Below are 13,014 nucleotides of genomic sequence, written 5' to 3'. Positions count from 1 at the left end.
CAAGTTCAAGAACCATTACATCAGCAAGTACAAGAAGAACCATTACCCCAGCAAGTACAAGAAGAAGAAGTCCAAGAAATAGTAGTTAACGTTCAACAACAAAACATTGGCATTATGACTATTCCTGGATATTTGCGTGTATCTAATACTGCTCGACGCTGTGTTTTTCAAAACTGCAGAAATGTACCAGCAAATGCTGTGCCAAAATATGTTAGGTTACATTTATTTCGTATGAATAAGCTATTCATACCAAAACTTGCTCGAGTTTGCCAACCCCGAGATTTCCCACAATTGACTTACGACGAGCTACTTTTATTTACCTTGGGAATATACCATTTGAAACTGGCCAAATCTTATTGCCACGAACACATGCGGCCAAACGGAGTGTATATAATGGAATTATACCATCGCAGAGAGTTGGTAGAAAATAAAATATTAATACGAGGCAGAATACAGTCCCGTCACATAAGAGCAAAACGCTATTATACATATCTACTAATAAATCCGGCATTGCAGGGAAGACAAAGCCTCGAGGGCTATTACTGTTCCTGTATACACGGCCGCCGCACTGTTGGGAGTTGCGCGCACATCGCCAGTGTGGTATACTTTTTATCTTGGGCTGTATATCAAGACGAATTTCACACACCTGCGGCGTTTTTAGACGAAACTATTTTAGATTTAGATGCAGCAGAATAAAAGTTAAGAGAAAAATATGTTGTTTTAATTATTTTTGATTCCTTTTTTCCTCTTCAATTATTGCCCAAAAATCTTTATAAATATTTTTTAAATGTCCATTTTCTCCTTATTGCCACGACCCACAGATATGGGAACTATACCATTGTAAACTAGATTTAATTGCCTATCCACCGTACCTAATTTTATTTTTGTTCGCCGTAGGTAAGTGTCCCATACAAAAATGCCCGATGTTCTTTGAATTAAAAAAAGCTATTGTAGTTTGTTTATTGCCATTGTTCTTGACAATCTATTATTTCAATAGTAGTGAATATTACTACATATAATGTTTAGTTTAGGGTCCTTTTTGGGTCTGAAACTTCATTGCTTCAGTACGCGCTTGCTTAATTTACAATATAGGTGCTGTTCACTAGGAAATTATTATTTTTTTAATTTCAAAACGCTACATGGATATACAAACAATTAAGACATATCATATATGTGATATATGACATAAATTACATTCAAGTAAGTATACTATAGTATTCACTGGATTTAAACTATGCGTGTCGAATTGTTCATGTAATATTACCTACATATTATATCTGATTATATTCCGTTTGATACTAATATATTCGATTAACTATATTTTCTGATTGATACATTCTATTGAAATCTTTCTAATTCTTCAAATTACACAAACATTTTGATTTGAAAACATCAACATGATTAGTCAATTGAGCGTTGCGATATGGAGTGCGGTTGAAAAATGCGATGGTGGCTGAGAAATGAGCAGTATTTATTGTCAGGAGCGAGCTCGGTTTGAATATTAACATTCCGCGCGGGACCCGCCTGCGCCCGCGCACCGACACCGAGATGTCTCAATCTTGATACAGAGTAATGTGTGCTTGGATTTACTGCATATTATATACTAGCTGATCCGCGCAACTTTGCTTGCGTTACATTAGAGAATGGGCGAAATTTTCCCCCGTTTTTATAACATTTTTTACTGGTACTCTGCTCCTATTGGTCATAGCGTGATGATATATAGCCTATAACCTTCCTCGATAAATGGGCTATCTAACACTGAAAGAATTTTCAAATCAGACCAGTAGTTCCTGAAATTAGCGCGTTCAAACAAACAAACTCTACAGCTTTATAATATTAGTATAGATTTACCACCCATTCACTGCATATACAAAACTCTTCATGATACGAGATCTTTACTTAAATTTATTTCTCGATTGAGCAGGGAATCTGACCTAACTAAGAACATACAGGGAAGACGAAAAATGAAACATATTCTTGCGGGAATATATTTATAACAATTACAATTAATAATTGACTAATAGAATATGGCATTATTCCTTTCAATTTATAATTTATCGATTGTGTTTACATTATTCGGGTGTTTTAATAACGCTCTCTCTTGTATTACGACTAGTAATGATAAAATCTCTTGTCTAAGTATGGCTACAGCAATTTCAAAAGGATCTTAATTATATTGATTCATCCTTTTTCTGCCATTATAAATAAAATATGGATAAAAGTTTACTAGTAGTATAAATTTTATCATTTACTTTTCTTGATTTCTTCTAGTACAATACTAATTTAAATCCCACAAAGTTAGTCTCCATATTTCATCATTACTCTGCGCCAGGTAGTTGGTACACAAAATCCGCGATTTTTCCCAGTGTTTTATTTGCGCAGCGTCGTCGCGCCAGCCATGACAATACGCTAGTATATTATCCTCCTCTCGAGAATATTCAAATTTATGACGTACCCACTACCCAGCCGCTATTTTTGCCATCTCGATGTGTTCCCTGTTACACGATTAATAGTTTCGTGTTATTGTTTTATGTGTCTTCATATTTTGTTAACTTGACGTCTGTGAAATGGAGTCGTTTTATATATATGTATGTGTGTGTGGAGAAAGAGCTTTTGAATATATTTCGACTGTAACGCTTGTGAATTGAAAAAAGGTGGATGTTGTGCCCGCTTGCAAAGATTAGGGTATTGTTTATTCACGATTTCCAGACATATCACACTTTTTGATGCAGAAACTGCTGTAACTAATTCACCTCTAACACATTAAAACTACAACTTCATTATTCACAACACAATTACAGAAATATCATAAAGATAACAACAATCTCACTCACTATCTATACAAATGAAACAATTAACAGCACACACAATATTAAAGTTTAAACCATCACGAACTCGGCAATAAATCGCGCGCAATCTTGGATCTCATTACTCAAGCGAGCTACAACGAGTTGAATCGGAGAATTAGTGATTTAAACTATTTTAATCTGGCTCGGGCGCTGCAAGCACCAACAAAACGTATCAATTAAGACAATAATGTGGTCGGCTGCAGATAAAATCGCAGCTTTAATCGCACGGCTAGTACTACAGGTGGAAATAGTGGAATGTCTGGACACTCGCCACTTATATCGTTAGGTATGTGCAAAAAGAAATGTTGGGTACTGTGAGTGCACGTTTTGTGCTCTCGTAAATGATTGCTAAGTTTCACTGCGGGTTTAATCTAGTTTAAGAGCACGTTTTTTTCTAATAGTTATATTTTTGGTGTGTTGTACCATTTTGTTATGAAATATTAGATTAATACAAACATGTTTGAAACGAATCCTAGCGTTTTTGGTAGATTGTTATCGGCGTAAAAATATCGATTAGATTTGAATTTCTTTTTAACAACGCTAGAATAGAAAGCTTTACATATTGTCTAAGACAATGTTTTTACAATTACACTACTATTTTATATAATTTAATATAATATAATATAATATTATAACTATTATTAAAAATATTTTGCAATAGTACCCCTTTGAAATTATAACCTAAATCTTAAAATCTCTACGGATTTCTACAAAATAACATCACATTTACCATTCGCTATTGAAACCAGATCGAACCATCGCGCATACCAATAAATGCATTGATCATAATATCCGTCTGTTCCTCGTTCAGATTATAACATAGGAAACATAAAACTATTTCGATAATATCTGTTATACATTCTTTAGTAAAAGAGACATTACGAAGTTAGATAAATGTTTCCTAGTTAGAAATTGTCGTCATATTTGTGTGATCTAATGTAGGTAGCGATTGTATCTGTGTGTGGTGAAATATTAATGTTTTTTTTAGTTTGTTTGAAGAGATAGTGATAAAAACTTTACCATAATTATGAGATATTTCATGTTTAAGTGAAACTGACATACGGAACATGGATATTTTTTAACAAAATCGGTGTAGAGATTTTTCAATACCATTTTTTTTACACATTCCACGAAGATCAGATGTTGAAACTAAAGGAACTTGTCAGTTCCTTGAATTGTGAATCTCCTAAAATCTACTTCTAATAAAAACGTTTTTCAATTGGTTTTTGTTACGGTTTGTTTTCATCTACACCCTTTACAGTTTCAGAATTCTCCAAACAGTCCTTAAAAAAAATATTAAGAAATTTTCAATGACATACTATTAAACCAAAATAAAATCAAGTTATCATAACGATATCAACACATGCACTACCCTTCTCACTACAACAGAAGCAATACCACAAGTATGTAAACTATTCAAGTAAATCCAAATGATTAGTTCCCTCGCTATCCATTATCCTTACGATCTCAAGCTCAAGCATCTACCAGCCCCGATTCCGGACCAATTCAACATGTACACTTCATGTCGTGATAAGTGTATTAGTTAGTTAATTACCCCCTTTGATTCATTACACGAACTGACCCGATTACACTGCCGTGCATGATTAATGCCCCAACTAAATATACAACATTTCGAATTTGAACGTAATTGCCTATACACCGCAATTATCGTATCTATTGCAGAACTGTTGATGCTTATCTATTATCGACTTAAATTCTCATATCTCTATGTAGCAATACACTTCGTTTGAAATGTTAAAAATGAAACAAAAATTGTGACTAATGACTTTTTTAACCAACTTTCACGTTACACGCATAGCTTTCAAAATAATATGTTCGTTTTTTTTAATAATGTTGTCATTTACCAATGAAAAAATAAAGGAATTTAAGCACAAGTTAAAACGACAATTTAAAAACGATATCTCATCGGTCGACGCGCCAGTTATGAGCGCGGACCAACCGAAACAATTACTTAATGTCAACGAAAAAGATAATTTAATAATTGTTGGCGATGATATATGATGGGTCCACGCCCACCTGGGGTCTCAGTATTAAAATAACCGATACTTCTTCGAGGCTTATTTATGCACACCGCCACAAACTTACATCTTACTCTGTACGCCGTCGTGCATTTGTTAAAAGAACACGGTAATAGTCGCTCGAAGATTTCTAATGTCTCAATTTCAACAACTACACAAGGCAATCTCAACCTTCTACTAAAACAATAAAGACTCTATTTAATCGTATCACAAAATACACGAGCTTGAAGTTCCAATTCTCAAACGGAGTATCTTGGACAGTACTTAACAGACAAAATTGAAACGTGTATCGTTGTTCTGAAACACTAAATCGAATGTTCCTACAGGATAGGTTTAAATTATGTCTTGTTTAATGAGTCGATATGCTTTTCAAATAAGAACAGCTTAAGTGCATCAGCATATGTAACGAAATTGAACTGTTATAGAATGTGATATGATTGATTTTTGCTTGCAGTGTATTCGTGAGTTTGATGATAGGGTTGTAGATATAGTTTGCGAGATGTTTTCACTGAGAACACAGTCATGTAACTAATGCAGGGAATCTACATATCATTAAGAGATGTAGGGTCGTTTATACGTTTGTACCGCTTTGTTTCTTATATTTACGGTTCGATGTATAAGTATTTATGACATCGATGCGCATGCTATTCAACGTAGCCGCATGCTCTGAGACATGTGCGCAAGCGCCTATCGTATCATACCACCAGTATTTATAACGCCCGAGTACCACAAGTTTATGCTTTATTTTAATGTAATATGGGTAAGTGGTACTTGAGGTGTAATAGATACTCCATGTGGATAAACGGATTTGAAAATACGTTTGTGTGATAGCAGTGATAGCTGAGTGGTATAAGTTGGCACCTCCCACGGTAGTGAACTTAGTGATCGACGGTTCGAACCCGAGGCAACACACCAATTACTTTTTGAAGTTGTGTGTGTAATCACTTAGAAATACATCAATTGGAAATTGTCACTTGCTTTAACGGTGAAGGAAAACATCTTGATGCAACGTTGCGTCCGAGAGTTCTTTAGAACAGTTCTTGAAAGCATTGCATGCTTAATTTTTTTTTATACATTTATGAGGGTACAAAGGTACAAAGTCACCAAACCGCACTTGGTCAGCGTGGTGGACTCAAGGCCTAACCCCTCCCTCGTTTAGGATCAAACCCTTGGCCAGTGACCAGTGGGACAAAAAAAGGTTTAAAAAAAGTATTATGAACAGATAGGGTAAATAAACGCTGATGTAGTTAAAGGGACGTCAATTGCTTTTCGGTTTTTCCCAATATTGCCACAATTATCCAAATTAGTCCAGCACTTTTGACGTGACGTAATGACAGAAAAACAAACAAACAACTAATATGGAAGTGCTTATGTAATGATTTGTTATTAATTTCACTTCTAAAAAGGCAACAATATGTTTATAACTTATGAATGTAAGTAATTAATTAGCTATCTTTAAATTAACCGCAACAAGGATGCTTAACCACAAAAATTACACGACCACAGGTCACGTACGCTCAACATTTAGGTAGGTATTTTAGTTTTAATTGTATGACGAAAACTAACCAAACGAAAACAAAATACCAGATAGTAAAATACTTATTTTTTACATGTATTGTCATTTATATTTGTTCCAGATTTTGTCCAGTCTCACTGGATGCAGCTGAATACCAGTATTTTGCGTGGAGCGACTGCCTTTCTGACGTCCACAACTCAGCTACCTGGGACACCATACCCTTCGGTAAGACTGGTTGTTAGACTTTCAAGCATCTGACTACTATTAACGACTGTCAAAGATCTTTGAAAATTACAACTGGGACCCACCATTTTACGTGCCTTCCGAAACACGCAGGAACTCGATATGTGTAAGATGGTCACCTATCTACAGATCAACCTCGGCAAGCGTTGCTTAACATCAGAGATAGGTCCGTGTAGCTGTTATCTAAGCCACGGGCTTTTCCATTAAACTAACAATGATAAAAATATCTGGAGGCCTGGCAGTGACCCCGCCAGGACAAGCAAAAATGCAGTACCGACCGTAGTATCACCTTTTCCTCGAAGCAGTAGAGGTTCATTTTCGGCCCCCTAAAAATTTTAAGTAGATATAAAATACTTGGAAATCTAAGTATGGAATGAAATGTGATGCGAAATTACGTCATTAAAACTGAACTTTAAACAAATTGTTGTAAATTTTTAACATTTCTATCGAAATTGATGACAGCTGAAAAATTTCCCATTTACACCACAAGTTTACCTAATTGAGTATTATGAATGACATCAATACATACAGGATATTAGTAATAAATAAATAATTTAAGTTGCGGTCACGTATATCATACGAGTAGCTCTTTGTTATATTAAATTTTACACATAAAAGGATGTTTTTTGACCTTGGTAAACTATCTTTAATACAAAACAAATAAATTCTCGCAATTGTGAATTCAAGAATAGTAATTACAAATTCGGACTAATTGGTATGAAAACAAAGAGTTACTTCATAGTGGGAAACCCTAGTTTCAAGGTGTTTTTGAAAATTTAAATACTTTGTCTTTCTTTAGTCTATTTAGAGTCAAAGATGTACAAGCTGTCCGAAGACCTTTATCTAACTAACCTAACGATTTTTTTTTATTTGACACTTAATAAATTAACGTACGTATAATAGAAACGAATTTTAACATTGTTTACGGTTTCAAATGTTTTTCAATTCATTCAATTTTCCTATAATTTGGCAGGATAAAATATCAAATCTCGAGAAAGGAGATAAGCTTTTATTTAGAGTCAAAAGTACGCAATAAAAGGTAGATTTTCAAAAGTTTATACCTACTATTCAAGTGAAAATAAGTGTGAACAATTAGTATTGATCGTACAAACAAAACTTTTACTAGTCGTATTGGTCGTGGTGGACAAATATGGTTGTTTGATCACAACCAAGTCGTCTCGTTAACACGTAGAGCCTTAACAAGAAAGAACTATTAATTGGACAATAACTGTTAGGATGGCTGTACACGAAAGATATGCAATGAAAATATTATGCTATTTGCGTACTTTAAGTCAAATACATCGATAGTAACTAAATTACGTAAACACTATTTTTTCATGGGAAACGTATTTCAAAATGAAAAATAGTTCATTTTAGCACTGTATCACATCTTCTGAAGAAAGTTATACGTATTAATTTACTTAAATTAACGATTTTTTATGTCTGATTTTGAATAGAGTTTTTTAAGAATAATATAGGAAATAATACAACCTATGTTACATCGGAAATGACTGAAACTTGAAATCTCTTAGATGCAGAGGTCTAATCCACAAAGCTACTCTTACTCCTTAGTAGCAGATAATATAAGATTGTAGCAGTGGCAGTGGTAACAAGCTTTATTCTTCGTTTCCAAACAGCCTAAAAACCCAACTAGCCAGGTGATAGTTGCGTGTGGTCGTTGCAGTTGACCCAGCGCATTAGACCACGTCATGATAGAGTAGTACCACAACACAACACACCACACTACAGACTAATAACTACAGTCAACACCCTAAACGGGCTATAACGTGTGAACTTATTGTTAACTAACGTCCGTTATCCAACGATGAAAAATATTGATTGAAGTTTTGAAAACACTTGCTAAAAACGCTAGTTTCACAGTTTATAAGTAGGTATCAGTTCACCTATGTCATAAAACTATAGCAAAGCAATTGTTAAAATTTTATCTAATAGGCTGTCGGATGGATATTCAAAAGTAAAACTGGGCTTTATACTATTAAAATGCCTGTGACTTAGTCAGTAGGTATGCTATGATTTCTAGTTGGCTAGGTCATCTACTTTTACTATTTGCTATCCAAAATAGCATGTTGAATAAAATGTAGTATTAAAGGACATAGGTATGGGCTTAATTTTTTTTATTCAAATGAACATTTAATCGACTTAAGCTAATATCATAAAAAATCAAAGAACCAGCCACGATACTACAATGACCAATGATACACGACATTAAAATCTACATATATATGTAGGTATGAGCTGGGGACAAAAGTATTTCGATAACGATAACAGCTTATTAACTCGTTGAAACAGAGCTTTTAATTCAAGTTTATTGCAAATTTAACTCATAACGTTTTAGACAGATGATAAATAATCCACAAGTACTGCATCTTCCATAATCCCTCAACATCTGTTCCTAAGTGCTAAGACGCGTGGTGAACGTGTGTGGTCGAACAAATTTGACCACCGCATTAGTACCCCAAATGATGGTCAGTTTACACAAATAGTAACTGGTTAAATTTGGGACTTTAAAGTACTTTGCGAGTAAACAATATGTGCTAAGGGTTGCTTTTTATAGTGTTAAGGATGTTTGTAAAATCTGTTAAAATAGCAAAAACTGTAAAAGTAACAAGTAAAAGATTTTAATTTACGGTCTGTCAAAATGTTTTTCACAGTACGAAGTCAATGTATTTTAATAATGTTTTATTAGGCTTAACATGATTTGTAAGCAATCTATATTATTACGAACCAAGAATCACATTGGAAAAAGGTAATTTTAATTTATTTTGATAAGAAAATGATGACCTGGGCACGTTCCTGCATAGATGGCCGGAGTAACAATCAACCGAGGGTACTGGAAATTCGAGAGCGAGAGGCCTTCGCTCAGTAGTGACCATATAAAAGGCTAAATAAAAAGAAAATAATATCAACGGCTCTAGTAAGTATTCGTCAAAGGCATGAACTTAGCCTTAATATCAGTAAATTCTGCAGTTTATTTCTATAACTAGTTTTCTGTACAGCACGAGATAACAATTAACTTTCGGTAAAAACTTGATCAATTTCAAACACCTTGCGTCAAATCTTCGTGATAATAGCTCCTTTAAAAACAAACACCCATTAAATTCAGCATAGTTACATGAAATGATTCTTAGAAGTGTTCGATCGATCAATTGAAGCCGTGCGTCCACCGCAGTCACAATTATAAGACAATTACACAAATAATCGTTACTATAGTCCAACGACTTACCCCTATTTTCTGAGGTAGGTACATTTAGCGGTAGTTTATCTATTCAATAGCGTTTAAACTCATATAAAAAAACGCAATTGAATGGATAAACTACCGCTTAATGTACTCAGAAACCGGTGGTTAGTAGAGAGCAACTGCATTCAAGACTTATCTACATTATAACAAATAGTAATAAGTAAGTACGATCCACAAATTATTGTTATGGGTCTGGTTGTACTTTGTGTCCGTTTTGCGTATGTTTGTAAAAGTCCCAGCGGCACAAGAGCAATCAAAATAAAGTCGCTCTATCAAACAGGCCATTACACCCGCGTTAATACATATATTATATATATTAGGATACGGGAATCAACGCAAACACGCATTTTACCTTAAAATATATTAAACATGCAACGCGAGAGTTTAAAAGTTATGATTGCCACACCCACGTTAGCCTGTGGGTTCAAAATTTAGAATTTTACATACCTCTTACTGTCGCGAACGTTGCATACAAGGCTTTCTTCTAAGTTGTAGGACTATATATCTGATTTGAAGGAGCCATTGACCTAAATCAATCATTCCCTCGTAAAACAAATTAGCGTAAGTAGCGAATATTATACAAATCAGTGCCTGTGATTTCATCGTAATTGTTTAATGGACATCTTGACTTGTTATCTTGTTGAATTGATAGTGGCAATTATTTAGCAATTTGACGTATTTCAATTGTGTCATAATAGCCTACTAGCTATCGTTATTAATATTGTGATTTTAGTCTATTACCATTTACTAAACACAACTAAACTGCTACGGAGAGTATTCAAATTATAACTGCAGTTTTCACGCCACGTTTTACCCCTGTGTTCCTCCACTATCATTTGGACAACTTATATACGCAGTTATCTAGTCTTACTGCGCCAGGTAAGGTATGAAAATTTACTTACAAAGCTGAAGGCCTTTGTTAAATGCGGTAAGTAACTATTAACTTTCAAACGCCAATCAAAATTAACTATTAGTTGATCGCAAACCTATTTGTTCCTTATTCGTGAGTACTCATGAACTAGCAACGCATTAGTACTAGACTGACACCTTAACTACTGCGCCAAAGAGGCCGCCAACACCCCCTCTTCACAACGATTGCAAGGTCATCATATACAGGGTGTCCCAAAACTTAACGATAATCCGAGACAGGATGAAAGGCCAAGTCATACCGGTTCTAGGAAAAATAAAAAAAAAATCTATATCACTTGGTTCAGCAATAATAGACACTTTTCAAAAAAGTTGAAATTCCACACCCTTGGTCGCATTTTCAAGTCCTGTGATCACCAATGTCACAATTTCGCTGTGTTTTTTTCAATTTCGTGATCTTCATTAAATATGCTATTAATCGTAAAACAAATTAATGCACAAAACATTGTTAATTTAATAAAAAAAGTTAAGTTTTAGTGAGTCATGGTTCACAAAAATATCGTAAGTTAACTTTGACGCTTCGTATTGAAAAAAAAATGTACTACACTACCCTTGGCAAGTTATTTCAAAAGTTGGCGCATTTAATCAAGATTTCAAAATGGTGCAACACTTGCCACTTTTCTTGCCATTAAAAATGTTATTTTTATTTGAACGACGAGTGTTCCCGAAAATGGATCGGATGGAGTGGTACAATTGTATGGCCTCCTCGTTCCCCCGATCTAAATCTAGTAGATATTTTTTACTGGGAATGCATAAAAGAAAAAGTCTATTCGAAATCAATACAAAATCTATCAAAACTTCGCCAGAAAATTGACACAGCGTCAGAAGAAATAAATGCAAGGAATTTTGCTTGACTGGTAAAAAGATCTTTTGTACGCCGTTGCAGAGCCTGTATTCGTGCCAGAGGAAAACAATTCGGAATTACATTAGTTTAAGGAGAATAATTAAATAAGAACGATGGTTCGTTCATTTTTTTTTTAAATTATTTGTACCTATTATGTTTATTACATTAAATATTGGTTATGCACTGACTCAATTACCTCTTTACTAAAAATAATTGCTTTCCTCTTTCCAAATAAAAATAACATTTTTAATGGCAAGAAAAGTGGCAAGTGTTGCACCATTTTGAAATCTTGATTAAATGCGCCAACTTTTGAAATAACTTGCCAAGGGTAGTGTAGTACATTTTTTTTTCAATACGAAGCGTCAAAGTTAACTTACGATATTTTTGTGAACCGTGACTCACTAAAACTTAACTTTTTTTATTAAATTAACAATGTTTTGTGCATTAATTTGTTTTACGATTAATAGCATATTTAATGAAGATCACGAAATTGAAAAAAACACAGCGAAATTGTGACATTGGTGATCACAGGACTTGAAAATGCGACCAAGGGTTTGGAATTTCAACTTTTTTGAAAAGTGTCTATTATTGCTGAACCAAGTGATATAGATTTTTTTTTTATTTTTCCTAGAACCGGTATGACTTGGCCTTTCATCCTGTCTCGGATTATCGTTGAGTTTTGGGACACCCTGTATACTAAGTACTTCAACTCAAAGAATAAATGTAAAATTTTAAGATGGTCTCCTTAAGGTACCTACTCGTACGTCATAACATCATCAAACATATTGAAAAGCCCTCGTGGTAATGAACAAAGGCAATATTATCAGTTTCCCGATCATTATGTTATTGCGCGTGATCCATGTTTAACGTGTCATTGCGCTAAGTCGATAGCAGGTAATAATCATTTATTACGAGAGAGCAGTGACAACCACCACACGTGAAATATTGACGACAATTGTGCGTTTCCAATGATAGACGATACGATATACTTAGCTTTATAACGTTACTTGAAGACATGCATTTTCCCTTCTATATAATAATCTAATAAGTTTAAAAGTTTGTTATAATGTATGCACTTTAGTGTCTATTTCACACAAAAGCTTCTGCATCGATTTTGATATGATGACATAACGGTACTTTCAGACAATTTTTTGCTCAAAATTAACAAAATATTGCAACGCAAAGTATACCGAATAAAATCTGTAAAACAAACAATTATTAAGATTGGCCTTTTATTTAATAACTTCATCAAAAAAGCTTCCCAAAAAAGACCGTTCTAGTTTCTCACCTGTCTTTTAAAGACAATGGAAACAGTCCCCGATTACTACACTTGTCGA

This window comes from Anticarsia gemmatalis, chromosome 24 (genome assembly GCF_050436995.1).
Source record: "Anticarsia gemmatalis isolate Benzon Research Colony breed Stoneville strain chromosome 24, ilAntGemm2 primary, whole genome shotgun sequence".
NCBI lineage: Eukaryota > Metazoa > Arthropoda > Insecta > Lepidoptera > Erebidae > Anticarsia > Anticarsia gemmatalis.
The sequence above is the reverse complement of the archived record's forward strand: the minus strand, read 5'-3'. Positions refer to the sequence as shown.